Source organism: Eptesicus fuscus, chromosome 7, assembly GCF_027574615.1.
Source record: "Eptesicus fuscus isolate TK198812 chromosome 7, DD_ASM_mEF_20220401, whole genome shotgun sequence".
Lineage (NCBI taxonomy): Eukaryota > Metazoa > Chordata > Mammalia > Chiroptera > Vespertilionidae > Eptesicus > Eptesicus fuscus.
In genome coordinates this window covers 56,063,675-56,091,419 of record NC_072479.1, presented here as the reverse complement: position 1 = coordinate 56,091,419, position 27,745 = coordinate 56,063,675, and positions in this window count along the sequence as shown.

Below are 27,745 nucleotides of genomic sequence, written 5' to 3'. Positions count from 1 at the left end.
CTTCTTTGGGGAATAATTTGAGGGGAGGAGGGGCTTGGGAAAAGAGGGCTGAATGAGGAATGCCTTTGGGGAAGAGGAGGAGGAGATCCAGCCAGAGCGACCTGGAGGAGCCAGTGTGGTATCTGGGAGCCTGGGGCATGATCCCAGTACTTGCCAAGCCATGAGTCACAACATCATTCTCCATGGCATTTTGTTGGGGGTGTGTCTGGGCTGGCAGCTGGTAAACAAGCTTGCTTAGAATGAAGTGCTTCCCCTCTGCTCTCCCCCCCCCCCCTCCCTCTAATTTGGGAGAGAAGGGAGAAGTCTTCTGTCCTGAGGGTCCTTCTCTCCTCTTTTCTTTTAGATTTCACAATACTAAAGTAAAGCAAGAGGAAAGGCTTGGCACTTTGTCATTAGAGATCATGGAGAGATGAAATCACTGAGAATGCAGAGTCTTGAAGCTTCCAAAGGAGAGGTGACCTGATCCAGTCCCCTGAGTGTCATCCCCTCAGGGATGCTGAGTTGCTCCATTCTGCCTGGTGCCTTCTTATGACAGGGCCCACATTCTACTCCACCTCCCTCCCACTGCAGTCATTGCCAAAATCCAGATAAGCATCCTCTGTGGCTGGATAGAGATCTTTATGGGGGTAAACCTGTGCCTGTGGATGAAATAACAGCTGGAAACACCTGGAACCTTTTCCTGAACCTGCTACCTGTTCCTGGCTAACTTCAGTCATGATGCATCAGTTTTCTATCTACAAGACAAGACCAGTTGTGACCCTTTCTCTTGGGGGGCGGAGAAGGGGGGGAAAAAAGGAGCAGGAAACTAATGATTGTTTTCTGATGCTGAGGGATGATTAGGACTATTATTATTTATTCCTTGGGGAAGCCAGACCATTAACCTGACTCCAAACACATGTAGTTCAACACAGTTGCTGTCCTTAGGGCTCATGGAAGCTCTACTCCTTCCCTCTTTATCCTTAGATAGGATTTGGGGGAGGGATGGTGCCTGATTTCTTGATGTGTTCCCTCTAGGCCTCATTTTCATGGCCCGGAGCAGAATTTACACTCCCTTCACATGGAAGATTTAGCTCCTTTCCCAGCCTCCTCCACAGGGTTTAAAGGCTAAAAGTTCTTTAAAATCAACTAGGAAGTGACTGTAGCAGGACTAACATGCAGTGTGTTATGAAAGACCTCTAAAGCTCCATCTTTTGGATGACACACAGTACTCCAACAAAGCTTACCAAGCTTCCAGGTGCTACTACTTGGCGAGGATTTCAAAAATGCATTTTGATTTAGAAAAAAAGTCAAAATCTTGCTGGGGGAGGAGAGTGGAAGAAGGTAGAGGAGGGTATGGGGGATAAATGGTGATGGACGGACACTTGACTCGGGGTGGTGGACACATAATACAGTGTACAGATGATGTGTTGCAGAATTGTGCACCTGAAACTTGTATAATTTTGTTAATAGTGTCACCCCAATAAATTCAATAAAAAGGAGAAAAATGTTAAAATGTTTAGGTCAAAAGAGGGTTGGGGTCAAAGTTCCTGCCAGATGCCTCCTTTTTCTCTCTTGTAGTGCTGAAATATTTTTTATACATTTCTTACTTTTTTAATGAAAACAAATTTTTTTTAGAGAGAGAAAGGAATAGAGAAACAGAAACATCGATGAGAGAGAAACATCATTGATCATCAGCTGCTTCCTGCATGGCCCCTGCTGGGAATGGAGCCCACAACCTGGGCATGTGCCCTGACTGGGAGTTGAACCAGTGACTTCTTTGTTCCTGGGTCAATGTTCAACCTCTGAACCATACCAGCTGGGCATAGTGCTGAAATCTTATAGTAATAATAACTAATGTTTAAGTGTCATTTTACAGTTCTAAGTTGTTTTTACTTATAAACATACCATAATCTTGTATGCTTGAAATTCTTACCCTCATTTTACAGAAGAGGAATCTGAGGCACAGAATACTGTACCTGTGTAATTTCCTTAAAGTTATAGAACTAGTATGTGGCAGAGTTGGCATTTGATCTAGTGACTGTTACAAAAAATCTGAAGATCTGTTTAGTGTCCAGCTATGAAAGGAAGAGTTAGGGAGCACTTTTTGAATAATTTCTGGGGTGGGGGATACAAAGTCTCCTAATTCATAGGGTCAGGATAAGATGGTCTTGGCCTGGGGCCCAAAAGAAATGAGGTATAAAGAAACAAATCTAATTCTAAGGTCAAGAAAATATTAAGGAAACTGGGAAATAAATGCCATCATCTGCAAGCTGATAATATTTTATTGATGAAATTGTGGATGTCCCAAGTAGTCTGATGTAGAATGACTCTCCAGAGGCTACTCTGTTTAGGTTCCCAGCTCTAGGCCATACTGTTGATGTGTGGTTGGATGCCCAGTTCTTAAAGACACCAGGGGAATGGGAACCCATTGTAGTATTTGATCCACTTTCCTATTGTTAATTTTATCTTAGGCCCAATCAATATCTCTTTGCTACTATCGCACGAGTTCTGTGTTAGTGGGAGTTTGGAATGGGGAATATCTATATGTATCTATATATCTATATCTATATCTATATCTATATCTATATCTATATCTATATCTATATCTATATCTATATCTATATCTATATCTATATCTATATCTATATCTATATCTATATCTATCTATAAAGAGATATTTGGGAAGCTATCTAGAAGCTTTCAGTGTATTATCCACTTGTGAGTTTATAAACAGAATTCATACTTTTCAGGCTTCTTTAGCCTAAATGACTCCAACCCCCTTGGCCTTTTCTTCTCACATCCACCTTTTAAATAATACTGGTTGTTCCAGATCTCTCTGGGAGGTCAAGGCTCCAAGAATATGAAGAGATATTATTTCCTTCCACCCTGATTCAGGCTATTCTTGTCTTTTTGCTTCATTTGTTGTAAAACCTTCTTAACAGGATTCCTCTCCTTTAATTCTCTTCCTTATAACCATCCTAAACTCTGTTGTAAGGTTTGTCTTCCTAAAACATGGCCCCAGTCATGCCACTTTTCTGCTGGTTCCCATAGCTACTTTGTTGAGTGCTTACTATGTGTCAGGCATTATACTAAGTGCTCTATATGCATCATCTAAATTAATCACTACATCAACCCTGTCTAGTAGGGACTTTTGTTCTCTCTGTTCAAGGATAAGGAAACAGAGCCACAGAGTAATTACAGAAATTGTTCCATGTCTCATGACTAGAAAGAGACAGAGCAGAGATTTGAACCCAGGTACTTGCAATCCAGAGCCCACACTCTCCCAATTCTCTCTGTATATTTTTTAATGTATGTATCATGTCTCCTGATGGCAGTACCTGTGTTATCTGTCATATCAAGCACCAAGTACATCACCCTATTTAGTTATGTTCAATAAATGCTTGTTGATGATGATGACGATAGAGAAAGAAGCAGTTCCATGGTGAACATGATTGGGGGGGAAGGGAAAGTTTTAATTGTGATTATCCATTTTGCTTAGGAGAACATGGACTTCTGATTCATGTGGGCTTTGCTGACTCCATTTCAAGAGCCCCAACTGTGTACAGAGCTATCCAATCAGTGAAGGGCTCTTCTAGGGACAAGACTGGATTTATGTCCTTGGGAAACTCCCAGGTTAATGGAGGTGGCTCCACTCAGATCTAAGACACAGGTATTTGTATTGAAGGTGCATGGCTGTTGCAGGTTTGGAGGCTCTGGGTTGCTTTGCCAGTAGAAGGAGATGGTGATGGCAAGACCATGCGTACTCCTTGGTGTCTCCAGCTGCCCTTTAAGATGCGTAGTCTAGTTGTGGCACAGGGAATTCGGCTGGACTATGTAGGTTGTATCCACTGTGTGGTCTTCAGTGACACACTCAGCAAGAACTAAAACTACAACTAAAGTCTCAAATGAACCCTCCTGTATGTCTTGGCCTCACTGGGCGGGGGTGGAGAGGTGGCACCATTTCTATGTCAGAATAACTCCAATCACTGGGTTGCGCTCTCCCCTCGCCCCTGCCACCCAAACTTTGCTTAAGTGCCCTGCCCTGAAGCAAGAGCTGAGATCTCAGTTTTTGGGGAAAGTGAGATGCAGCGTTGCCTGACAAATGGGTGCAAATGGGTGGGTCTCCACCCACCCCCTCCCCACCACCCCGCCCAGTTTACGAGCCCAGGGTGGTTCCCTCCTAACACCCTCCCTCTCTTTATGGCCCTGCCGCAATCTTTGATGTCTTCTTCTCGTGAAGGGATGATGGGGAGAAAGAAGCCAACCTCAGCCAAAGAGGTTCTGCCCACGGTAGTTCTCAGGCAAGGGCAGAGGCTCCAGGGAGGAAGGCAGGGATTTAGTATAAGGAGCAGTAGGTTGGACAAACTGACACAGCATCCTTTCAGATCCGTATCTCTTTGGGAAATGTCAACATTATATTTGGCCTCCGTCATTATTAGAAAGAATGTGCATGGGCTTTGTAGTAAGATAGACCTGGGTGCAAATCCTAGATCCTCAACTTTCTGGCTTTTGGACCTTGGGCAAGTTGCTTAACCCTTTGAGCTTTGGTTTCCAAATACAAATTGAGTAATAAACTATTCATCTCACAGGACGTCATGAGAACAGAGTAAAACACCTACATAAAGTGCCAGAGTGTCTTAGATCCAAACTTGCTCCCTTAATTAAAAGATAAGTTCCTTGAGGGTGGGAATCTCATCCCCTTCACATCCCTCCACCTTCTTCAGCACCACAAGCCTCTTGGCCTCATCTCTGCTTGGGTAGAAAGGCATTTGTACTCAAGCATCCCCCCTTCCCCTCACAAATCCTATGGTCTGTGCCAATTTTTCTATGATCTGTAGGCCCCTATCTCAAAAGCCACTTACTCCAGAGAATCCTATAAGCAACCCTCTCTTCACACTTGGCAGTTTTCCTCTTCTCTGCCATATTCCCTCTCTCCTCCATTAAAATGATTTTATTTGCTTTGCTCCTATTCTTATCCATCTATAATTTTTATTTTATAGCTACTCCATAATGGTCTAGGGCCATCCCTATTGAATCACCAACTGCTCTTACTTTAGGATTTAATTTGGTTTTATTAAAATTACCAAAATTCTCCCTGGGCAGGTGTAGACCTGGCCAGGGCAAAGCTCTCTAGGCTGTTGACTGTGAGGCCCCTCCCCGCACTGGTAGATTTCCAGGCTCTTCAGTTTTCCATTCAGCCACAGCGGGAATGTTCCTGGTACAGGCACTGTGTGTGTGTGTGTGTGTGTGTGTGTGTGTGTGTGTGCGCGCGCGCGCGCGCGCCCTACTTTGCCTTATGAAATTTCAGAAAATAGGTTTCCCACTCTCACTACCTTTACTCATCCACTTTTTGGGAGGAGAAAATGCTCACCTACCTTCCTTTTGCCTTTCTAAATCCATAAATGGGAATTTAGAGAATTCCCAAGGTATCTGGTTTAAGTACAGCTGAGACCAGTGAAGGTACCTCGGATGACAGGCATATTTGGAGGAAGCATGTGGGCACACATGTGCTTGTCTAAATGTAGCTTGAAGTGTAGATGATTCCCATTTAGCTGAGAACATAAGTAGGTTTACACTGCTTAGGGAAAGAGCTGTAATGCCTTTTTTAAAAGTCCATTTAAAAAAATGTTTTTGTTGATTTTTTAGAGAGAAGAAGGGGGAGAGAAAGAGAGAGAGAGAGAGAGAGAGAGAGAGAGAGAGAGAGAGAGAGAGAGAGAGAAAGAGAGAGAAACATCGATTGGTTGATTTCAATACACACCCCAACTGGAAACTGAACCCTCAACCTGGGCACGAACCCTGACCAGGTATCAAATGGGTGACCTTTTGGTGCATGGGATGATACTCAACCAACTGAGCCACATGGGCCAGGCTGTAATGTCTTTTAAGTGGCTCAAGAAGCTGCCTGTACTTGCACTTGGAAGTATAGACACAGTCTATCAGAGATAATATTTGGTGTGAAATCAATGACAGCAATAGGTTTTAGCTGCTTTATATCTTTACTTTTTTAAAAAATACATTTTTATTGATTTTTTACAGAGAGGAAGGAAGAGGGATAGATAGCTAGAAACATCGATGAGAGAGAAACATCGATCAGCTGCCTCCTGCACACCCCCTACTGGGGATGTGCCTGCAACCAAGGTACATGCCCTTGACCAGAATTGAACCTGGGACCCTTCAGTCCGCAGGCCGACGCTCTATACACTGAGCCAAACCGGTTTCGGCTATATCTTTCCTTTTTCTGTTAAGAGGAAATGGGGTAGGAAAAGCTTGGGAGAAAATAGAATTTCCATTTAGATTTTCCAATATATTACTTATTCCCTTGAATAAAGATATCTCCAATTAGAAGCAGAAATTTTAGCACTATGGGTGTCAAACCCAGAAGTGGTAAAAGAGGAAATAGGATTCAAAGAAAATGAAAATAACAAAATTAAAAAGAAACTTCCTGAGTTGGATGTCTCCTAATCATACACAGAAACCATTGAGAGATAGAACTCAGGCTTAAACCTCTCCTCCCCCCTATTCCATGGACATCTTTGTTTTGTTCACCTGGCTGAAGAGAGACATTTTCAGTTAATCAGAGCATGAACTTCCCTCTGCCTTCTCCCCACCCTTCTCCATTGTCCTCACATCCAGGAGAGTACTTCCTGCTTCTGTCTGTATATGCACATCCCAAATATCTCCTAAGGAGAATTCTACAGGGGAAACATCAACAGTGCACTTTTTTACTAAAGAAACCTACAAAGTTAGGTCAGAGAGCTGTTGGGCTAAGTGTCTCTGTTTTGGTGCCTCAACGTCTGTTTCCTTCCCACAGGTTGGCTTGGCTGGAATCAGTGGACATTGAATCTACCTGTTGCTTTTAAGGCAATAGAGCTGGAGTGAAAAAGAGTAAGCTTCCTACTGGGAATGACGCAGGGGATCCAGTTTTCCCTTCAGGATGGGATTTTGAATCTAGAGGGTTGAATGAGAAACAAGGCCATTTGAGGTAGCGTAACACTGGGCATTTGAAAATTGACATTTTTCTCACCATCTTTCCTTTCCTTTTAAAAAAATAATGTAACTTGGAAGAATATGATCATCCTAAAACATTTTATTTTTTAATTAAAGAGGGTTCATTATGCTACCCGTCTCATCTCGTCCCAGAGGAGGGAAACCCTGTGTTCAGCAAGTTTGCTAAGAAATAATTATAGGTTCAGATCTTCCCCAGGCCCCGAAATTCAATTAAAATTTTTTCGTCTTAAGTTACTTGCAGTACATGGTGTGTATGTGTGCGTGTGCGTGGCTGTAGTCGTGTGTGCGTTTGTGTGCTCCAGTTCTCCTTGTAACTCCTCTGGGAATGGGTTCTTAAATGTGAGGCTTCTGAAAGATAATGATCTTCACATTCCCAGCCCCATTTCTCTGGCTGTGTCTATATAAGCAGATATTAACATGATGAAATATGCTTCTGTGAAAGGAACCCTACTTTGTTTTTGTTTTTAGCTAGAATCACCCGGACTGCCTACCAGTCCCCAACTCCTGGGCTCTTTCTCTGGCTCCTATTGAATCAGGTCAGTATAAACAAGTGGCTCTTAACCCTCACTATGGAGCAGAATCAGGAACTTTTATTTTATTTTTTATTTATTTATTTATTTATTTTCTAGCAGTGATTTCATTTTTATGTTTTTTAAATAAATCTTTATTGTTCAGTTGTTCCTCCCTCCCCCCCCCCCATAGCTCCCCTCTACCCGGTTCCCACCCCACCCTCTGCCCTTACCCGCCCCCCCACTGTCCTCATCCATAGGTGTACGATTTTTGTCTACCGCATCCCCCACACACCCTTCCCCCCGAGAATTGTCAGTCTGCTACCTTTCTATGCCCAGAATCAGGAACTTTTAAACATTAGAGACACCTACTCTCAGATGTGCTGGTGTGGAGTGGGGCCAGCATCAGTATTTTTTAATAACATGTAGCCAGGGATAAAAACCACTGGAGTGCCCAGCAGGCCTGGCTCAGTGGCTGAGCGTCAACCTATGAACCAGGAGGTCACGGTTCAATAGGGCATATGCCTGGGTTGCAGGCTTAATCCCATGTGGGGCATGTAGGGGGCAGCCAATCAATGATTCTCTCTCATCATTGATGTTTCTATCTCTCCCTCTCCCTCTCTGTTCCTCTCCGATATCAATAAAAATATTAAAAACAAATAAACAACAAAACACTGGAGTGGTAGAACCTGTTTCTGGCATAGATGATGTGGGGATTTCGTGATTAGTAAAGATACCCAAACAGGGTCATGAGGCCCAAATTTGACTACCTGCATTGTTTAGCTCATTTTACAGTTATATGAAACTAGAGGTCCGATGCATGAAATTCATGCAAAGGGCTCAGCCCTTGAAGCCTGGCTGCCTTGAGGCCCCGCCCCCCCCCCGCCCACTGGTCGTTCTGGAAGGTCGTTCCACTGTCCAGTCTAATTAGCATATTAGCTCTTTATTATATAGGATAGTGTTAGCATAGGGCAAACTCTGAGTTATATTTACTATAAAATTTAAGATATATAAAGTGTACATCATGAGATTTGATGTACGTATACACTGTGAAGGGATTCCCTGTGACTTCCCCATTGTGAAAGGAGTAACTATGGTAACCTCTTCATACAGATGTTTTATTAACGGAAGTGAAGTGCTAGAAGGGAGCCTTTGTTTCCCTCCGTTCAGTTTTGCATGTGCAGGGGCTTCAGTTGTAGCTTTGGTTTTCAAAGTGTGGTCCCTGGACCAGCCTCACCTGGGAATTTGTTAGAAATACAAATTCTGGCCCTACCCCATTTGGCTCAGTGAATAGAGCATTGGCCTGGGGACTGAAGGGTCCCAGGTTCGATTCGGTCAAGGGCATGTACCTTGGTTGTGGGCACATCCCCATTGGGGGTTGTGCAGGAGGCAGCTGATTGATGTTTCTCTCTCATCCATGTTTCTGGCTCTCTATCCCTTTCCCTCCCTCTCTGTAAAAAATCAATAACATATATTAAAAAAAAAAGAAATACAAATTCTGGGCCCCACCCGGACTTACAAAATCCTCCATTATTAACCGGTACGCCTAGTAAACCCAGATGAGAACAGGAATCCATAGATGGCCACCTGTCCTCTTCCCCCATCCCCAGAGAGGAGCCAGTTCTATTAGAGAACTGTTCCTATTTACCTAATGAAGATTATCTATAGGGAGGATAGTTATAGGTGATAGACTCTAGATAAGCATTCCAGGAGATGGGACAGTATGTTTGGATTCATTTAAGCCATGATTGACCTTTTCCCCAGTTTGAAGAAAGTAGCTAAAAGCCCCCAGGGTTCAGGGCACAAGCCTTCCTGTCAGCCAGGAATATGGAAAGAGGGAGGGCAGGGCTATGTGAGGCCAGAGTCTCACCAGATAGTAAACCAAAATAGACATGTCGAATAGAAATCTAATAAATAAATTAATAAAATAAATAACGTAAATGAACCCCCATATAGCTCAGCATATAAACATATATAACTTTATATGTATTAGTGACTTACATAAAATGTATGTGTATGTGTAGATTGAAATAGAGTGGTATATAAACGTATTTATATGACTACACCAGCCTTATGAGGCATGGAGGTAATTATGCAGATATCTCAGTCATATTTTTTGAAAACTGTAGCCATTTTCATATTTTGACTAAAAATTTATCCAGTATCGTGATGCTTCCAAGTATGTAGAAATTATGCATATATTTTCTATTTTGTATATAGATGTTGGTTGTTTCTATGTTAGCTTTTTTAAAGGGAAGATACTAAATTCTGTGTAGATAGCCAAAGTGGACAATTCAGAATCAAATAATCTATGTTGGAGCTTAGATAATCTGCATTTACTACAATTATGGGAATCTGGTTCTAGAATCTTTACTTATTTGGTGCTACATAGATATGACCCTTTAAACTTTGAACCAATTGAGTGCATTTCCTTTTGCCTTTGAGGATACAGGTGCAGGACCTGTTGGGTCTACTTTTAGTTATCTGCATTCTTGAAGGGAGGAAGAGTGGAAAACTATCCAAGAAATAGCTATGAGAAAGAATTTCAATTTGGCTTTGTGATGAAATCAGAATCAAATCTCTCACTCTTTATCCTCCTCTCTCACACACAGGCACACCTGCACACAAATGCAGGGACATGCATGCAGAAATATGCACACTCACCTTTTGTCAAACTGACTCCAATTTCTTTCTGGGCAGGACTGACAACAGCTTGATTCTCCACAGCGGGGAGGAAGCAAACCTAAGCAGTCTCCAGAGGCAAGAACAGAGTAGCACACTCTATCAACATAGTGGGTACATGCTAACATATGTAGAGATATGCTTTTGTCCCAAAAGGGCTTGGTGAAGAAATTGTTTACAAACAACTACAAAATCTTACCTGACTTCTTTGACATTTCTACTTATCTCCCAGCTTGGTGATGTATCTGAAAGTGGAGCAGTTATTGGAACTGTGTCTCCCCAAACTGCTTCGAAGAGCTGGGGCTCAGAGTCACATGGTGGACAATAGGGAGTGGGAGGAAAGCCATCCACTGCCATCTACCTGTCCCCGGTGGATAGTTCAGACTGAGCCAACTACAGAGGCTTCCAAGACTCCACTTTACAGGTCCATTTATGATGATTTTTTTTATGAAGAAGAATATAGGTGAGTGTTATTCAGATTCCTCTCTGTCTGGGTTGGCTCAGCGACAATTTAGCTGTATACATGCATCTCATTCTCCTAACGGCTTCTTTTAACTTGTTGGCAAAACCAAAATGAGGCCTATGAGGAGAAAACAACCTGGCCTTGGAAAGAGACAACGCTGTCTGAACCTGAGATCGGCTACATATGGATGAAATAAAATAAAAGGGAATTTTGCCCTAGCCAGTTTGACTCTGGTTAGAGTGTCAGCCCACAGACATAAGGGTCGGGGTTCAATTCTGGACAAGGGCACGCACCTCGGTTGCAGGCTCTATCCTTGAACCCTGGTGGGGCACCTGCAGGAAACAGTCAATCTATGTGTCTCTCTCACATGAGTGTTTCTCTCTCTGTGGCTTTCACCTTCCCTCCTACTTGCTCTGAAAATCAATGAGAAAAAAAAAATCCTCAGGTGAGGATTAACCAAATAAAAAAATAAAATAAAATATAAGGGAGTTTTCTGAATTGGTCGGTTGTCTCAAACATTCCACTTTATTAAATGCATCCAATGCAAAACCAGTTTTGGTTGTTTTACTTGAATCCAGATCTCTACTTTGGCATGTGTATGTAGGAAGAAGGAGTGGAATTGCTGTGTTAGTTTCATGGATGCTGTGCTAGTTCATCCACTACTGGTGATGCCATTACTCATAGTTTAGACGTATCCGTTTTTCGGTTTTCACCTAGGAGATATGTGGCCACATACTACCGAAGTTTGTGCCAGCAGAATGAAGTGGGACTAGAAGGACTGGACCAGCTACTGGTTTACTCATTCAACAAAGATTTATGGAACCCTACTGTGTGCCAGGCACTGTGCAAGGTAGCAGAGAACAAGATCTCGTCTATAAGGTACTCAACAATATTAGTGAAAGAAACAGATATATTAACAAATAAGTACAATACAATGGTAAGGTGCAGTGAAAGAACCAATGCACTAAGTATCATGAAGGCACAAGGAACAGTATCTAACCCACTCTGGGCGGGGGTGTGGAGTGGACTGTCAAGGAGGAACAAGTGACGAGAACCAGAACTTTATTTTATTCATCCTTGTATCTCCTAGTCCTAACTATGATGCCATGCTTGTTGAATGAATTGATCAAGGATTCATTAAGTCTCTAGAAATGCAGTGGCAAAGCACTGTAGTAGGAGTCAGGAGGTCTGGGTTCTGGTTTAGGCTCCTCGATTACAGTTCATGAGTTGGCCCTGTCACTGCTTGTCAAGATGAAATTAGGGGGAAATCCTGGACAAATTCCAGACCTCCACTTCTCTGGTTAAATAAAATATAGTGTCCCTCCTTCCAATATATGTATAATACATAAGAAATAAAACCGAAGTTTTCTTTCTATAATCCATTCATAAAATAGTTGTCAGCTTACTATAACCATGTCCTTTCCCAATTTTCTGTGAATCTTTTATTTATTTATTTATTGAATTTATTGGGGGTGACATTGGGTAATAAAATTATATAAGATTTCAGGGATATAATTCTATAATACATCATCTATATATTGTATTATGTGTTTACCTCCCCAAGTCAAGTCTCCTTCTATCACCATTTATCCCCTCTTTGCCCTCTTCTACCTCTACCCACCCCCCTTCCCTCTGGCAAGCACCATACCATTGTTCGTGTCCATGAGTCTTTCTTTTTTTTTTTCTTTGCTTAATCCCTTCATCCTTCTCACCCAGCACCCAACTCACTTACTTCCCTCTGACAGCTGTCAATCTGTTCTCTGTATCCATGAGTCTGTCTCCACTTTAATTAATTTTGTTCATTAGATTTCACACATAAGTGAAATCATATGGTACTTGTCTTTCTCTGACTGGTTTATTTCACTTAGCATAATACTCTTAAAAAGTTAAAGCTGAAGGGGTACTTCTCATAGAATTATCGGCTCTTGGCCTCTAGAACACTTAAATTCTTGCTAACCTCAGTTTTCGCTTCTGCAAAATGGATTTGGTGATCCTGCCCTACTTACTATTCAATGTGCTTTTATTTTATGGCATTTATCACAATTTTTTATTTTTATGTGATTAATACTTGGCAGCAATAGTCATGAAGACAGGAACTGTGTTTGTTTTCCTTTCCTTTTAATTCCCAGCATCTAGTACAGTGCTTCCATACACTAGTCACTCAAGAAACACTTTTGAAAAAATACATGAATGGTATTGTCAGAATCAAATAAGATGAAGTATTTGAAATACCTTAGAAAAAATGTGCAGGTAAAACATGTGTAAAGCATTTTTTTCCAGTTAACTAGGTTGTACATTCCTTGAGTTTAGGAACCAAGTCTTATTCTCTTTATTTGACATTCAACCTAGCAGAGCACTTTCACTGAGTTGGTGCTTTGGAAATAACTATGTTTATCACTGTTGTACTTAAAAGAAAAATATAATACCTGCAATAAATAATCCAAAAGTGGATTTAAGAAAAAATAATTCCATTTATAACAGCATCAAAAATAATAAGATACTTAGGAATAAATTTTAATAAGAAAAGTATAATACTTGTACTCTGAAAACTACAAAACACTGTTGAAACAGATTAAAAAAGTACTAAATAAATGTAAAAAACATCCCATGTTCACAGCAATACTTCCCAAACTGATTTAACACAATACCTAGCAGAATCTCATCTAACTTCTTTGCAAAAATTGACAAGCTGATCTCAGAATTCATATAGAAACTCAAGGGTCCCAAAATAGCCAAAACAATCTTGAAAAAGAACAAGGTTGGAGGATTCACGTTTCCTAATTTTAAAACTTACAAGCTATGGTAATCAAGAGAGTATGGTGCTGGCATACAGAAAGACATGTAGATCAATGGAACAGAATGAGAGTCCAAGAATAAACCCTCACATTTACAGGGAATTGATTTTTGACATGAGTGCCAAGACAATTCAATGGGAGGAAAATAGTCTTTTCAAGTGGTGCTTGGACAATTGGATAGCCATATGCAAAAAAATTAAGTTGGATCCCTATCTCACACTATATACAAAAATTAACTCAAAAAGAATCAAAGACCCAAATGTAAGAACTAAAACTATAATACTCCTATAGGAAAACATAGGTGTAAATCTCATGACCTTGGATTAGGTAATGGTTTCTTAGATAAAGGCACAATAAGAAAAAAAATTAGATAAATTGGACTTCATAAAACTTTAAAAAAATTAAAAATATTTTCAGAGAGGAAGGCAGAAGGAGAAAGAGAAACATCGATGTGATAGTGAAACATCGATCAGCTGCCTCCTGCACAGCTCCTACAGAGGACTGAGCCCAAAACCCAGGTATGTGCCCTGACCAAGAATCAAACCAGCAACCTTTCAGTGCACAGGATGATGTCCAACCAAATGAGCCACACTGGCCAGGGCCATAAAACTTTTTGCTTCAAAGAATACCATCAAGAAAATTAAAAGACAACCTACAGAATAGGAAAAATATGTGCAAATCATATATATGATAAGAGACTTTTATCTAGACTATATAAAGAATTCTTATAACTTAATAATAAAAAGACAAATAGCCCAATTAAAAATGGGCAAAGGACTGAATAGACATTTCTCTAAAGAAGATATATCCTATACTAGAGGCCCGGTGTATGAAAATTCATGCACTGGAAGGGGGGGGTCCCTCAGCCCGGCCTGCCCTCACAGTCCAGGAGCCCTCAGGGATGGGAGACGACCTGGCGATCAGGGGAAGGCACCCCATCATACCTCTGCTGCTGCCACTGCAGGCAGCACAAGCCTCAGCCTGGCCCTGGTTACCTGAGCCTCGGGCAGCCCTGGGCAGCTGGGCAGCCTCCATCCGAGGCTTGCCTGCGCCTTGGGCTGGCCCTAAGTGGCTGGGCAGCCGCCATCCGAGGCTTGCCTGTGCCTAGGGCTGGCCCTGGATGGCTGAGGGGCTGAGGGGACTGGAGGACTTCGGAGGCAGGTGCGTGGAGTGGCTGGACCTGCCTGGGGGCGGGCCCGGCCGTGCCATGCGTCTGCTGCCCTGGTGGGGCTAAGGGGACTGGGCACCGCCATCTTGTGGCTGTGGTGCCACCATCTTTGAGGGCGTGGCAGCAATTAGCATATTCCCTCCTTATGGCTGTGGGTGCTGCCATCTTTGTGGGGGCATGATGGTCAATTAGCATATTCCCTCTTTATTAGATATTATAATAAAAGCCTAATATGCAAATTGTTTGACTGGGAGTTCAACTGGGATTTTGACCGCTTGCTATGATGTGCCCTGACCACCAAGGGGTGGTGTGGAACATGGCAGACATCAGTGATGTGGCGCTGGCAGCAGATGGCAGTGGAGGCGCTACTGGTCCCAATGGGCCCCAAAGAGAGTGAGACAGCGGCGGGATGGTAGAGCAGGTGAATGGGCAGTGCCAGGCCAAGGCGGATGCAAGCGGGGGCCCAATGGCCGCGCCGATTGTCCCACAGACGGTGACCAATGGCGGTGGGGGGTGGGTCTGCTTCCCGGCTCCTGGTGACTAGCGGCCAGCAGGCCCTGATTGCCCAATCAGGGCCGGGCTCTGGGCTGGGACGGGGAACTGGGGGTGGGTGGTGGAAACCAACCTCCCACATCGCCTGGGTGGGTGGAGGGCTGAGACTACCTGGGGGCAGGGGTGATAGGGGTGTGGTGAGAATCCAGGGTGTCCACCAAGTTTGCTCTCACTTCCCCTGCTATCCTCCCCCGGGGATGCCAGGACTCAGGTGCTATGACTCAGGCAGAAGGGGGTGTGTGGGGGTTGGGGGCCTAGGTGCTGCTCAGGGCCCAGAGATCAGCTGGATCTCTGGGCCCTTCCATGCCAGAGGCTTGCGCTTCGATCCCCAACCAGGCCTAGGGACCACACCCATGCACGAATTTCATGCACCGGGCCTCTAGTAAATACAATAAGCATATGAAAAGTATGTTCAATGTCAGCTATCAAGGAAATTCAGAGCAAAACCACTAGGATGGCAATAATAATAATAATAATAATAATAATAATACAAGATTATAATAAGTGTGGGTGAGGAATAGAAAAACTGTAGTCCTCATACATTGCTGGTGGGAATACAAAAGGATACATCTTCTTTGGAAAACTGTCTGGCAGTTACTCAAAATGTTAAACCTAGAGTTACCATATTATCCAGCAGTTCCACTCTTAAATATATACCCGAGAGAAATGAAAACAAATTGTTCACATAAAAACTATATAAATTTCATAGCAGTATTATTCATAATAACTGAAAAGTGGAAACAACCCAAATATCCATCAGCTGGATAAAGAAAGTGTGGAATAGTCATATAATGGAACATTATTTGGCAATAAAAAAGGAATGAAGTACTGATACATGCTACAACATGGCTAAATCTTGAAAACATTAAGCTAACAAAAAGAAGTCAGTCACAAAAACCACGTATTACATGATTCCATTTATATGAAGTGTTCAAAGTAGGTAACTCTAAAGTGAAAGAATATATTAGTGATTCACTAGAGCTGGGAGAAAATGGGAAGCTAATAGATACAGAAATTATTAGAGTGATGAAAATATTCTAAAATTGATTGTGATGGTGGTTGCCCAACCCTGTGAATATATTAAAAACCATTAAATTGTACATTTTAAATAGGTGAATCATATAGTATGTGAATTATATCTCAATAAATGTTTTATTTAAAAGAAGAGATAAAATTATAATACAGTGCTGGCCCTTACAGAACCTATAAGCTAGTTGAAAACAAATTTTTTTTTTATCTTTAAAATCCTGGCTAATCCATTATGAAAGTTTATTTTTAAAATTTATTTTCTATCAACTACTGCAGCCTAGTGTTTCAGAGTTTAGGGTAAAGTTGCAGGACAGACATTAGAGGAGGGGAAAAAAGGCAGAGAACAGGGGCAAAAGGGAAGCCAAGGAGCTAAGTGTTTTGGGAAGAATCCTGGGAAATCTAGCTAATCTAATTAGGTAAGAACTGTGTCTTCAAAACTCTAAACATCAATATATTTTATTGAGATTTCTAATTTTGGTTATCGTGTTTGGAACTGAGTTGGTCCAGCCACCTTCTTTGGGTCCAAAGACACTAAAAATATGAAGCATTGCCCATCCACAGTGGCTCCGTGGTTGAGCGTTGACTTGTGAACCAGGAGGTCAACGGTTCGATTCCTGGTCAGGGCACATGCCCAGGTTGTGGGCTGGATCCCTAGTGGGGCATATGCAGAAGGCAGCCGATCAATGATCTCTCTCATCATTGATATTTCTATCTCTCTCTCCCTCTCCCTTACTCTCTGAAATCAATTAAAAAATTTTTTTTAAAAAAAGAAGCATTGACATTATATCCTTCTCTAGTCTCCCACATCTGTCTGAAGATCTGGATAATTGGTAGTTGTGGAAAGAAAGCCATGGAGAACTTGCATCCATCTGGAGAGTGGAAAGATGAGAAGGAGCTAGGGAATGACTCAAGAAGCCTAAGAACAAAATGCTCTGAAAACCTCCCTAAGTATATAATGAGAAGGAATGTGGATGACTTGATGACTGAATTGCCTCCTATCATGCTGTAATTTTAACTCTAGTCTTGGTTTCCTGCTTTTCTCCAGAATCCAGATTTTAGTGACCTGAGTACCTGTCACATCCATTTGTTCTGAACAGCACCTTTGAACACAGCCTGTCTGCAAAGAGAGGAGTATAGTTAGGCGTGGGAAACAGAGAGACTTAGCAACAACAACAAAAAAGCTCTGGTCTTTAGGAAACTCTCAGTCTGATGGGAAAAACAATACTCAGCTCTTGAATTTAAGAAATAAAGAATCAACAAATAGAAAGACTTTCCTTATTTGAAAAAAATAGTTATGTGCATGAGAAAAAGTTGAGCTAGTTTTTAAAGGAAGTTCAGATGTGGATTGAGGAAATATTCCCTCCCATGACACTGGGCCCCAGGCACAGGAACAGCTGTGCCCAGAACTGGTTAACTGTGCCCTTTACCTGTATATCCTGAGTGGTGTGATGTGATTAGCTGAAGTTCATTTCAGGGTGGACTGAGGGAGCAAGGTAGGAGATGCTTAAGAAGTAGTGTTTTGGTTTAAGTCTTGAGTGGAGATTTCAGAGTATTTGCAGTTGCCTTTAAGGGGAGTAGAATAAAAGGGTTAGGAGCTCTTGCTGTCATGTGGATTACCTACACCAAAACAGACTTGTGTTCTGCTCTCTGACCAGCCCTATTCTTTGCTCTTCTTATCCCAACTTGCCTAATTGATACCTTGGTCGATGGTGTCATTAACAATGCTTGAATAATAGCCTGACCGGTTGATTTCAAAATGGGAGAGATGATTAATATGTTGGAAATCCAGCTGGGGGGAACAGGGTAGGGGGTGTTCCAAGAAATAAAAATGGGGGATGGGTCCATCTGTGACCCCCATGGCTCATCCACTGTCTCCTACTGAAGGGAAGAACTTGGGGATATGAGTCTGATTTCCATTTCCTTTTTGGTTTGCTGAGCCCTCGACATTTCCCCTCCCCTACTTCCCCCAACAGCACACGTTCTGACACCTACAAGCTCGTTACATGATGATGACCTATATTTTTATCTTTTTTATGAGCATCAAACACACATCGTCTTGCAAGCACATGTGTTTTTTTCTCTATTGACGTGTGAGTGCCTTTGATGGTAATTTATTGTAGGGTTGAGCAGCCAGGTCTTAATTGTACCCTAAAATTGCTTACCATTTTGATGCCTCCAAACCATCCCAAAATGTACCTTTTTCCTACAGAAGGGTGTGGGGCAACCCCCTTTTTACTGTTTTCTGTGGTAGAATGTGGAGCTCAGAGAGAACATGAGGGAGAGATTCTCCAGCTGGATTTCAGGGGTGCCTTGGTTCTCAGTTAATAAATGCTTTACATGGTTGGACTGTATGAAAGTCTTGCTCTACTCAGCGAAATTGAACCCAGTTTTTCCTTCAAGGTTTAGGGTCAACATGGCTTCACTGGTTGCTCAGAATGGTCAATAAGCAGTTCCTACTCTGACATTTAGACTTTTCAGGAAATTTCCATTGTGGCCACTTGTGAATTCAGATGGGATTAGAAATAAGAATGTTGTGCCCTTAGCCTAGGCAGCTCACCCAAAACATAGTAGTCCTTCTGAATTCATCCTACGGTAGCCTCTGCTTCCACATCTGACCACTCCCTTACCTGGCTTAGATAGAAGTCAGCCTCCTACAGGATGTCCAGGGGGAACAGAGGAAGAAGAGAATGAGGAATGGAATTCTAAGAATGTAAGTTTAGCCCAAGCGGAACTTTTGACACCTCATTTGAATTTGGGCCCCATAGCCTTCTCTGGCTTGGCCTCACTTTATCCCTCAGTACAATATAGAGCATCATAGGATACTCAGATTCATTACAGGAGGATGAGTCAAAGTCCAGAACAAATAGGAATGTAACCTATGTCTCATGAGCTTATTAAAGGGACAATGGAGACTGAAGTTGCTTCTTATCTCTGGAGAGGCCAGGAGTAGCTTCCGATGTTGACCCAGGCTGTTGTGCTGAAAACTGGGCTACCTATGTACTGAGCCCTTGTTAGCTCTTGTTACAGACTGTCCATTCCAGCTGAGTTCATTTGTTCTCTGTCTCCCACACATGACACTAACCACATGTGCATGCTGGTACTTGCCTTCAAACATTTATTTAGGACAGTTCCCTCCTCCCCCAAACTTATGTACTGTTTTTCTGTCCTCCTTGTTCAACTCTGTCCCTTTCCTCTTTGTATACCTGGTTCTAAAGTCTTTTCCACCAGAAAGCGGCCTTACCTGGTTCCTAGGACTCCGTTATTCTACAGTTTTCAATATTATATTATTTGCATGCATCTCTCTGTCCTATTGTTTAAGTCTATCAATGGACTTCTTGTGGCCACCTGAATGAGCCTTCTGATTTATTTTTTATTTTTTAATAAATCTTTATTGTTCAGATTATTACAGTTGTTCCTCTTCCCGCCCCCCCCCGCCCACCATAGCTCCCCTCTGCCCGGATCCCACCCCACCCTCTGCCCTTACCCCCCCACCACTGTCCTCATCCATAGGTGTACGATTTTTGTCTAGTCTCTTCCCGCATCCCCCACACCCTCTTCCCCCCAAGAATTGTCAGTCCACTCCCTTTCTATGCCCCTGATTCTATTTTATTCACCAGTTTATTCTGTTCATCAGATTTTTTATTCACTTGATTTTTAGATTCACTTGTTGATAAATATGTATTTGTTGTTCGTAATTTTTATCTTTACCTTTTTCTTCTTCTTCCTCTTCTTAAAGAATACCTTTCAGCATTTCATATAATACTGGTTTGGCGGTGATGAACTCCTTTAGCTTTTTCTTATCTGTGAAGCTCTTTATCTGACCTTCAATTCTGAATGATAGCTTTGCTGGGTAAAGTAATCTTGGTTGTAGGTTCTTGCTATTCATCACTTTGAATATTTTTTGCCACGCCTGTCTGGCCTGCATAGTTTCTGTTGAGAGATCAGCTGACATTCGTATGGGTACTCCCTTGTAGGTAACTAACTATTTTTCTCTTGCTGCTTTTAATATTCTCTCTTTGTCTTTTGCTCTTGGCATTTTAATTATGATGTGTCTTGGTGTGGTCCTCTGGATTCCTTTTGTTTGGGGTACTCTGCATTTCCTGGACTTGTAAGTCTATTTCTTTCACCAAGAAGGGGAAGTTTTCTGTCATTATTTCTTCAAATAGGTTTTCAATATCTTGCTCTCTCTCTTCTTCTGGCACCCCCATAATTCGGATGTTGGTACGCTTGAAGTTGTCCCAGAGGCTTCTTACACTATCTTCATATTTTTGGATTCTTTTTTCTTTTCCAGTTGGGTGTTTTTTGTTTCTTCGTATTTCAAATCTTTGACTTGATTCTTGTGATCCTCTAGTCTGCTATTGGATCTCTGTATATTATTCTTTATTTCAGTCGGTGTATGCTTAATTTCTAGTTGGTCCTTTTTCATATCCTTGAGGGACTCACTAAATTTATCGGCCTTTTCTAGAAAATTCTTGAAAAACCTTATAACTGAGGTTTTGAACTCTATAGCCAGTCGTTTGCTTTCCTCCATTTCTGTCATTTGTGACCTGTTTCTTTGTCTCTGCATGTTGGCTGCTTCCCTGAGTTGATAGAGTGGCTTTGTGTGCTAGGTGTCCTATAGGGCCCAGTGGCTCAGCCTCCCCAATTACCTGAGGTGGACACTCTTGGTGCACCCCTTTGTGGGCTGTGTGCACAGTCTTGTTCTAGTTAAGCCTTGATTGTTGTTGGTATCACTGGGAGGAATTGACCTCCAGGCCAATTGGCTGTGAGGATCAGCTATGTCTATGCTGGGAGAACGTCTGAACTAGAGATACCCTTATGGGGCAGGACTTGCTTCAGTGGGGCTTTGGTGATCACTGAGTCTGCCCCCTGAGTGTGTCCCTTATGGATCTGAGGAGTTGTAATCTGATTGGTCGCGCTCTGACCACTGGGTACACTGGCTCTTGGATCTCCAAGGAGGTGCAAATTTAGCTCTGCCTGAAGCGACCCAGCAGGAGTTATGGAGAGATCTGCAGATTCCTCTTCTTTGTTTGGGGTTTGGAGGTGCCCAGATGAGGCCCAGCTGTGAAGCAATGCAAGCTGCTATGGAGCCTTGGAAGTTCTGGGGCTCTCTGACCCAGCTGCAGTTTGTTAGGTAATTTTAGATCGCAAAGGGCCAGGCCATTCGTATGCAAAAGCCTCTGCGCACAGCTGGGGTGGGGTTGTAAATTGGGTGGGGCAGGGTCTCAGGGAATCCACAGTGCGGAGCAAACAGCAATGGCTGACCTTCAGCCCTGCCCTAAAGGGCCCCCGGTTCTCAGTGTCCTGCGGTAATCGCTGCACGCACCTCTGAGAAAAAGCTGCCCTCGAGTTCCGCCCGCTGCCAGACAGTCCAGTTTCCCCCCGTATGAGTCTGGGTCCCCAGAGTCTCGCCTGGAACTGGAGTTCAGAGCAGTCGGGAGCTTGTGTCCCCCTCCCGATTGAAAAAGACAACCATGTCCTCAGTTGCCAGCCCTTTCTGCATGCGCCTCCGTACCTCCGCACTTTACTTCTGCACCTTCTCTGAGTCTCAGTGTGCTTTTCTCTTCCCTTCTAGTTGTAGAATTTCCACTCAGCCAGCCTTCCTGTGGTTCTGGATGATGTCTGTTTTGTCTTTTAGTTGTAGTTTTGAAGTGGTTGTATGAGGCAGCAAGTTCTGGTGTTTACCTATGCCGCCATCTTGGTTTCTCCTCTAGCCTTCTGATTTAAAGCAAAACTATCACCATCAACCTTCTTAGGTAAATGAAAATCTCTTTTCTGTTAAAGCCTTAAAAAAAAAAAAAAGACTTTATACTCTTCCTTGGCCTCCCATTTTTATGTCCAGTGAAGTTGTATGGATGTGGGTGAACTTGATCAAGATAGCAGCTTCCATAGTGGAACCCACGTGAAATGCCATTTTCCTTATGATAACTTGAAGATTGTTTATTCTAAAACTTTAGAAATTGAGTCATTTATCTAATAATTTCAAAGAAATATGAGGCATCTATCATAATTACTTGATTCTCCATTATATACCAAATAAAATCCAAACTCTGTTGCTTGGTCTTCGTAGCCCTCCATAGTGACTCTGCCTATATTTACATCTGCATCCCTTCTTATCACCTACACTACAACTTCATGGGTCTATGTGAGGTTCTTGAACTTGTTCTTTCCTTTTTGCCTCAAGGTCTTTTTACATATTGTTCTTTCTTTCTGGAATGGCATTCTTTTTCTCATCCACCTATCAAGGTCCTATCCTTCATTTAAAGCCAAGCTTAATATTTTGTCCTCCAATAATACTTCCTAGATCTCTCTAGAGACTATTATTTGTCTCTCCCCCAATTATGCTGTCATATTATTTGAGCCTCTATAATAGCACTGCTTTGTACTAGATTAATTTATATATGCAGTCTCTTTTCCTAGATTATAAGCCTTGGGAAGGTGAAGATTATATATATTTTTAACTTTATATTATTTTCTGTGCTTAGCATAATGCTTTGCACACTAGGTGCTCAGTAATATCAATTAATTGGATAATAAGGTCATGTTTTATGTTTATTTAGCTCTTCGTTAACCATGTCACCTTTTATCACTATCCAAATCAGTCTTTGGGTATTCTCCACCTCTGTCTATGGTAAGAGCAGAGCATCTAAAATAATATGTTAGACTGCAGGTGGAACTGACAGGTTTGAGCAGACCCTGTAAACAGATTCATCTTTGGAAAGTTTCTGGACTGATTTGAGATGAGCTTTTCTGCTTGGCAAAGGCTATTTGAAGGAATGTCTGTGCAGAGCCACTCAGGGAGAAACTGGATCAAGGGAGAGGCAACTGAAGATAAGAGGAAACTGATTTCTGAGAACAAGATTAGTTTATGGATTTTGTATGTCAGAAAAAAGGGCAGTATATTTGCTTAGAGATATTTATTTCACTCTTGGCATCAAGCTTGTTTCCTTCAGCTACAATAATGTCACTGCCAGCACTTTCCTGTCAGGTGCCAAAGGAGGGGCTAACAGTTCTGATCCCATGTGCTTGTAGGTAGAAGGTGAAAAATGGGCTGTTTTATGACTGCTAATATTCCATATACTTAAGAAAAGACACATCTAAACCTCCAGAGTCTCTTACCAATTCCTTCTATCAACTACTCACACCCCACCATCTCAGTTCTCTTGACTTTCAACAAGGCATTTTCGTCCTAAGATAAACTGTTAAACTGTTTTCCTGTTACCCTCTTTCATTTCTGATAGCCCACGTGTGTAATTTCTTAAGTCCTACTCCTCGGTGCTCAGTTCTGTGGCTTCCTTCTTGCCAAAGAAGTAAACTAGAGAAACATAGCCTCCAGTGTCTGCACTCAGAGAAGTCATTGACTGGCTTTCTCTTGCCTAGAAAACCAACAGTATTAACAGGTAACAATAAAGAGAAGTTTAGAAGCTGTTGACTTTCTTGATCCCTTTCTAATTCTTTCCACCTTTTCTTTATCCCACAAATGCTGGCTGAGGATCTGCTATGTACTAGGCACTGCTTATTTTACAATGCTTTCCCCCTGTGAGCTTATAATTAATGCTCTTTGTGAGTGGGAGTTTAGACGTTGGTCTGATATGAGAAATTACTTATCAAATATTCCCAAACAAGTGTGGAAGTCCCTGATAGAGTACACAATTAAGATTTCTTCTGTTGTTGTTAATCATCCTCCCCTTTCTTGGTATTGCTATTCATCATTGATCCATCTCTCAGAACTTTACACAGAAAAGTTGTTCTGTGTCTCATTCTGTGATGAGCAGTTAGTTTGTCTGAAACATAATTTTAACATTTCCTGAAGAACTCTAAGGAATGGGGTGGGAGGCTAGATATTCCAAAAAAAATATATAAATATAGAAACCATAGTCCTTGCCCTTAAGGAACTTAAAATGTAACAAATGAGACAAAAAACATAATTTTCCCCAATATCCTATAAAACACATACACATATGCAATGAAATATTATTGAAACCAAATAGGTGAAACTGGAGCAAAAAAGTCATCTCAATGAGTTAGAGTTAATAAAGACACTTTGGAGGAAAGGGTTGTGAGCTGGGTTTCGAGTAGCGGCCATGAAGACAACATTCTAGCAGATAGGAGACAATGTTCAAGCACAGGCTTAGCTGTGGGAATAACTGGGAGAGGGGGGAGTGGTGGATGGGTTGGTGAAACACAAGGTCTAAGAAGGAAAAGTCAATAGAAATGGGTTTGGTGATAGATTAAGGTATAATTGGTGGAGGACCTAGATGAACAACATAGGATAATGTGTCTTCCTAACTGGAGTCAGGGGAATAAATAAAATAACTTTAGGAGAACTAAAAAATTTATTATTTCCATTAGCTTTTGAGAAAAGTGAATTAAGGTTTTTGGAACTCTGACTACTATATGACTAAGGTGCTGTGCTAACATGAGGTAAAGAACAAAGACCAATGACAATAAACCTCAGGTCTAGTTTGTTCTAAAATGCGGCTTAAATTTCAGCAGTAATTATTCATCCAAATGGACTCTGGACTTCATTTTGATTGGTTCTATTTTGGAGTCATAAAATGACCCTACACAAGTAAGTTATCCAATCACATGCCCTTGTATCCTTCAGTCTACTCATTTTGTCTGTATAACAAAATTTCGTGATAAAACAAAGAAACATTCACACGTGGTGTCTATCCACTGACCTTTACCTTTCTGGATTGACCATGCTTGAGAGGAGGAATATACACCAAGAAACTGCCTCTGGATTTTCCCAGGCTTTTAGAGAAAGATTTCCCAAATCTGGGTTATGCTAACTGACTACAGGAGTGGAGAGTCCCAGATATTTCCACCATGGACCTCTGCTGAGATTTCCTCTGCTACAGAAGGAAGGGGGGCTCCTTTTCATATAATGCTAAATGCTTATGAATGAGGGGGGAAGATATTGTAACGTATCTACATCTTCCCTTTGGTATAGTTAGGTTTTTTTTTAAATTCCAAGTAGAGAAAGAAAGACTAGAATTATCAAAGAAAGAACTTCCCAACAGAGTGGATTATTGAGATGATTGAAAGAAATTGTGTACTCCCTTTATCTGAGGAGCTAGAGGAATTGAGTCAATTACCAATTATCTGTCTGATTTTGGAGGCAACAGAAGGAATGAGAAGACCTCCAAAGTTCTGTCTTCAGGCCTAAGCTCAGTGATTTCAGAATAGGACACAGAAAAAGAAACTAGAGCAACTGGAACCCATCTTTTCAGGCCTCTCTTTCCTGTGGCTGCATGGCTCTCTGGTTCCCCGCCAAAATATTTTTTGCCCTTATACTTCAGAGATGGAAGACTGAGGAAGTGAGGATAAAGTTTATTCAATTGAGATGTGCAAATGGGATTTTGTGACCAATTTTGATATTATTTTCATCTATATAATAAAAGCCTAAGTGACCCTTACAGCGGAACAACCAGAACGACCAGTTGCTATGATATGCACTGACCACCAGGGGGCAGATGCTCAATGCAGGAGCTGCCCCTGGTGGTCAGTGTGCTCCCACAGCGGGAGCGCCACTTAGCCAGAAGCCAGGCTCATGGCCGGTGAGCGCATTGGTAGTGGCTGTGGTGGGAGCCTCTCCCGCCTCTGCGGCAGCGCTAAGGAGCAGTGAGCCAAGTGGTAAGGAGCGGTGAGCAGGCGGGCGGTAAGGAACGAGGGATCCTGGACTGCGAGAGGGATGTCCAACTGATGGCTTACGGGGAGCGGGCTTAAGCCGGCAGGCGGACATCCCCCAAAGGGTCCCAGACTGCGAGAGGGCACAGGCCGGGCTAAGGGACACTTCCTCCTCCCCCCCCCACCCTGTGCATGAATTTCGTGCACTGGGCCTCTAGTATCTAGATAAATAGCCAAGGTTGATTTTCATACTGACATCTTTATTTAGGATTTTTAGATTATCCACTGTGTGGATTTTTTTCAGACTCCATACTTCCACTGCATTGGGTTTGGCAGAAACACTGTGTCAGAAAAAGAATCAGAGATGGACACAGATGTTTTGTGTGTGTGTGTGTGTGTGTGTGTGTGTGTGTGTGTGTGTGTGTGCATGAGTGACTTTGTGTAGGTAAAATAATGTAAATTTATTTAAGTTTTCTGTAGTACTAATTCATTCTGAGCTGATATATTTATTTGTGAATCTGTTTAATGGTAGCCTCTACCATGAGACAGTAAACTGCATGCAAGATTTATCTCTATTTTGTGCACCATTGTATAGTTACCACTTAGCATAGGACTTGGCACATGTAGGCACGCAACAAATGAAAAATTATATGTGTGCCTCCGTTCTCATCCACTGACTTGGACAATGAGAAGTGCCTATGTCTCAGGGGCTGGGAGATTCTATACTATGGCAAGTGGATGAGCCACAGAGACTGTGATCAGATCTCCCCAGTGAGGCTGCCAGCTCTAGGGTAGATACCTTGTCCTCTGCCTATCACTGGCTGCATCTTATCATAACACCTGAGGCACAGACCAGGGAGTGATCCAGGGCTGGGGATGGGAGGAGGTAAGTCCCGGCTATCAGAACAGACATCTTATTCTACCTGCAGTTGTTCCAGATGTGGCAGGGCTCCCAGCCCACTGACCTGCAGGGCACAGTGGGGGGTTGGTGGCATGAGTCAGAGAGGAATGTGGAGCCGGTTGTTTGGGAGTTTCACTCTGTGAGGAGAAGCCGGTTCCCCATGCATGTCGGTTCTCTAATGGCATCTCCAGGGGCAGAGCCCAGAAACAATTAGTTGGAGAAGACAGACTGAGCACCCACACATTTTTGAATCCCCCAAGATGTTGGCAGGACAAGAATTCAAATGGATTTTAACAGGAAGAGGACAATTCATAGACAGCAAAGTATAGACTATTTCAACTGAAAGGAAATTTGAGAGATCAGCTTATTCATACTTCTGCGTTCATTTTAGATAAATAAAAACCTCTGCCCTTGGATATTTTCTGACCTGTAACATGAAGGCCATACCAGGGCAGTGGAAGCTCAGTGTAAGTTCTCCACGCTCCCATATCCTCATTCCCCTGGTGGGAGTGAGAGGACACACCAGACAGACCCTCACTTCGGCATCATTCAATGCTCTGCTTCTTTGTACAGTGCACAGCAATGGGCCAGGGCTGCAGGTGAGAGAGGCCTTCATTCTTGGGTCTTACTGGAGAGGGGACCTATGAATCTTGTAAATGTGATGACATCGGCAATGACAGACTCTTTAGCCGCCTGGTAGTCTGTAATTGAAGCCAGGAATTTAGCACACGTTCTGACACACCCAGCCTTCACAGTGGGTTCCCAGAAGCGGGTTCTTGCATAGCCACTAGGCTGGGAGGACCCTCACTTAATCAACTCCCTGACAAGCTCCAAGACCTCAAAGCCAAATCCTAAATTCCCAAACCAAGCAATAATTTTATCCCTCTCTGTTTTCATTCCCAGTTGTGCTTAAACTGTACTTGCTAATTATTCCCAGTTGCAGACTCCCAGTAGGTGAGATCCAAGCTCCGTGAAAGTATCATGGGATGTTCTTTTATTTTGGTTTAACTGAAATCTTTTTTGTTT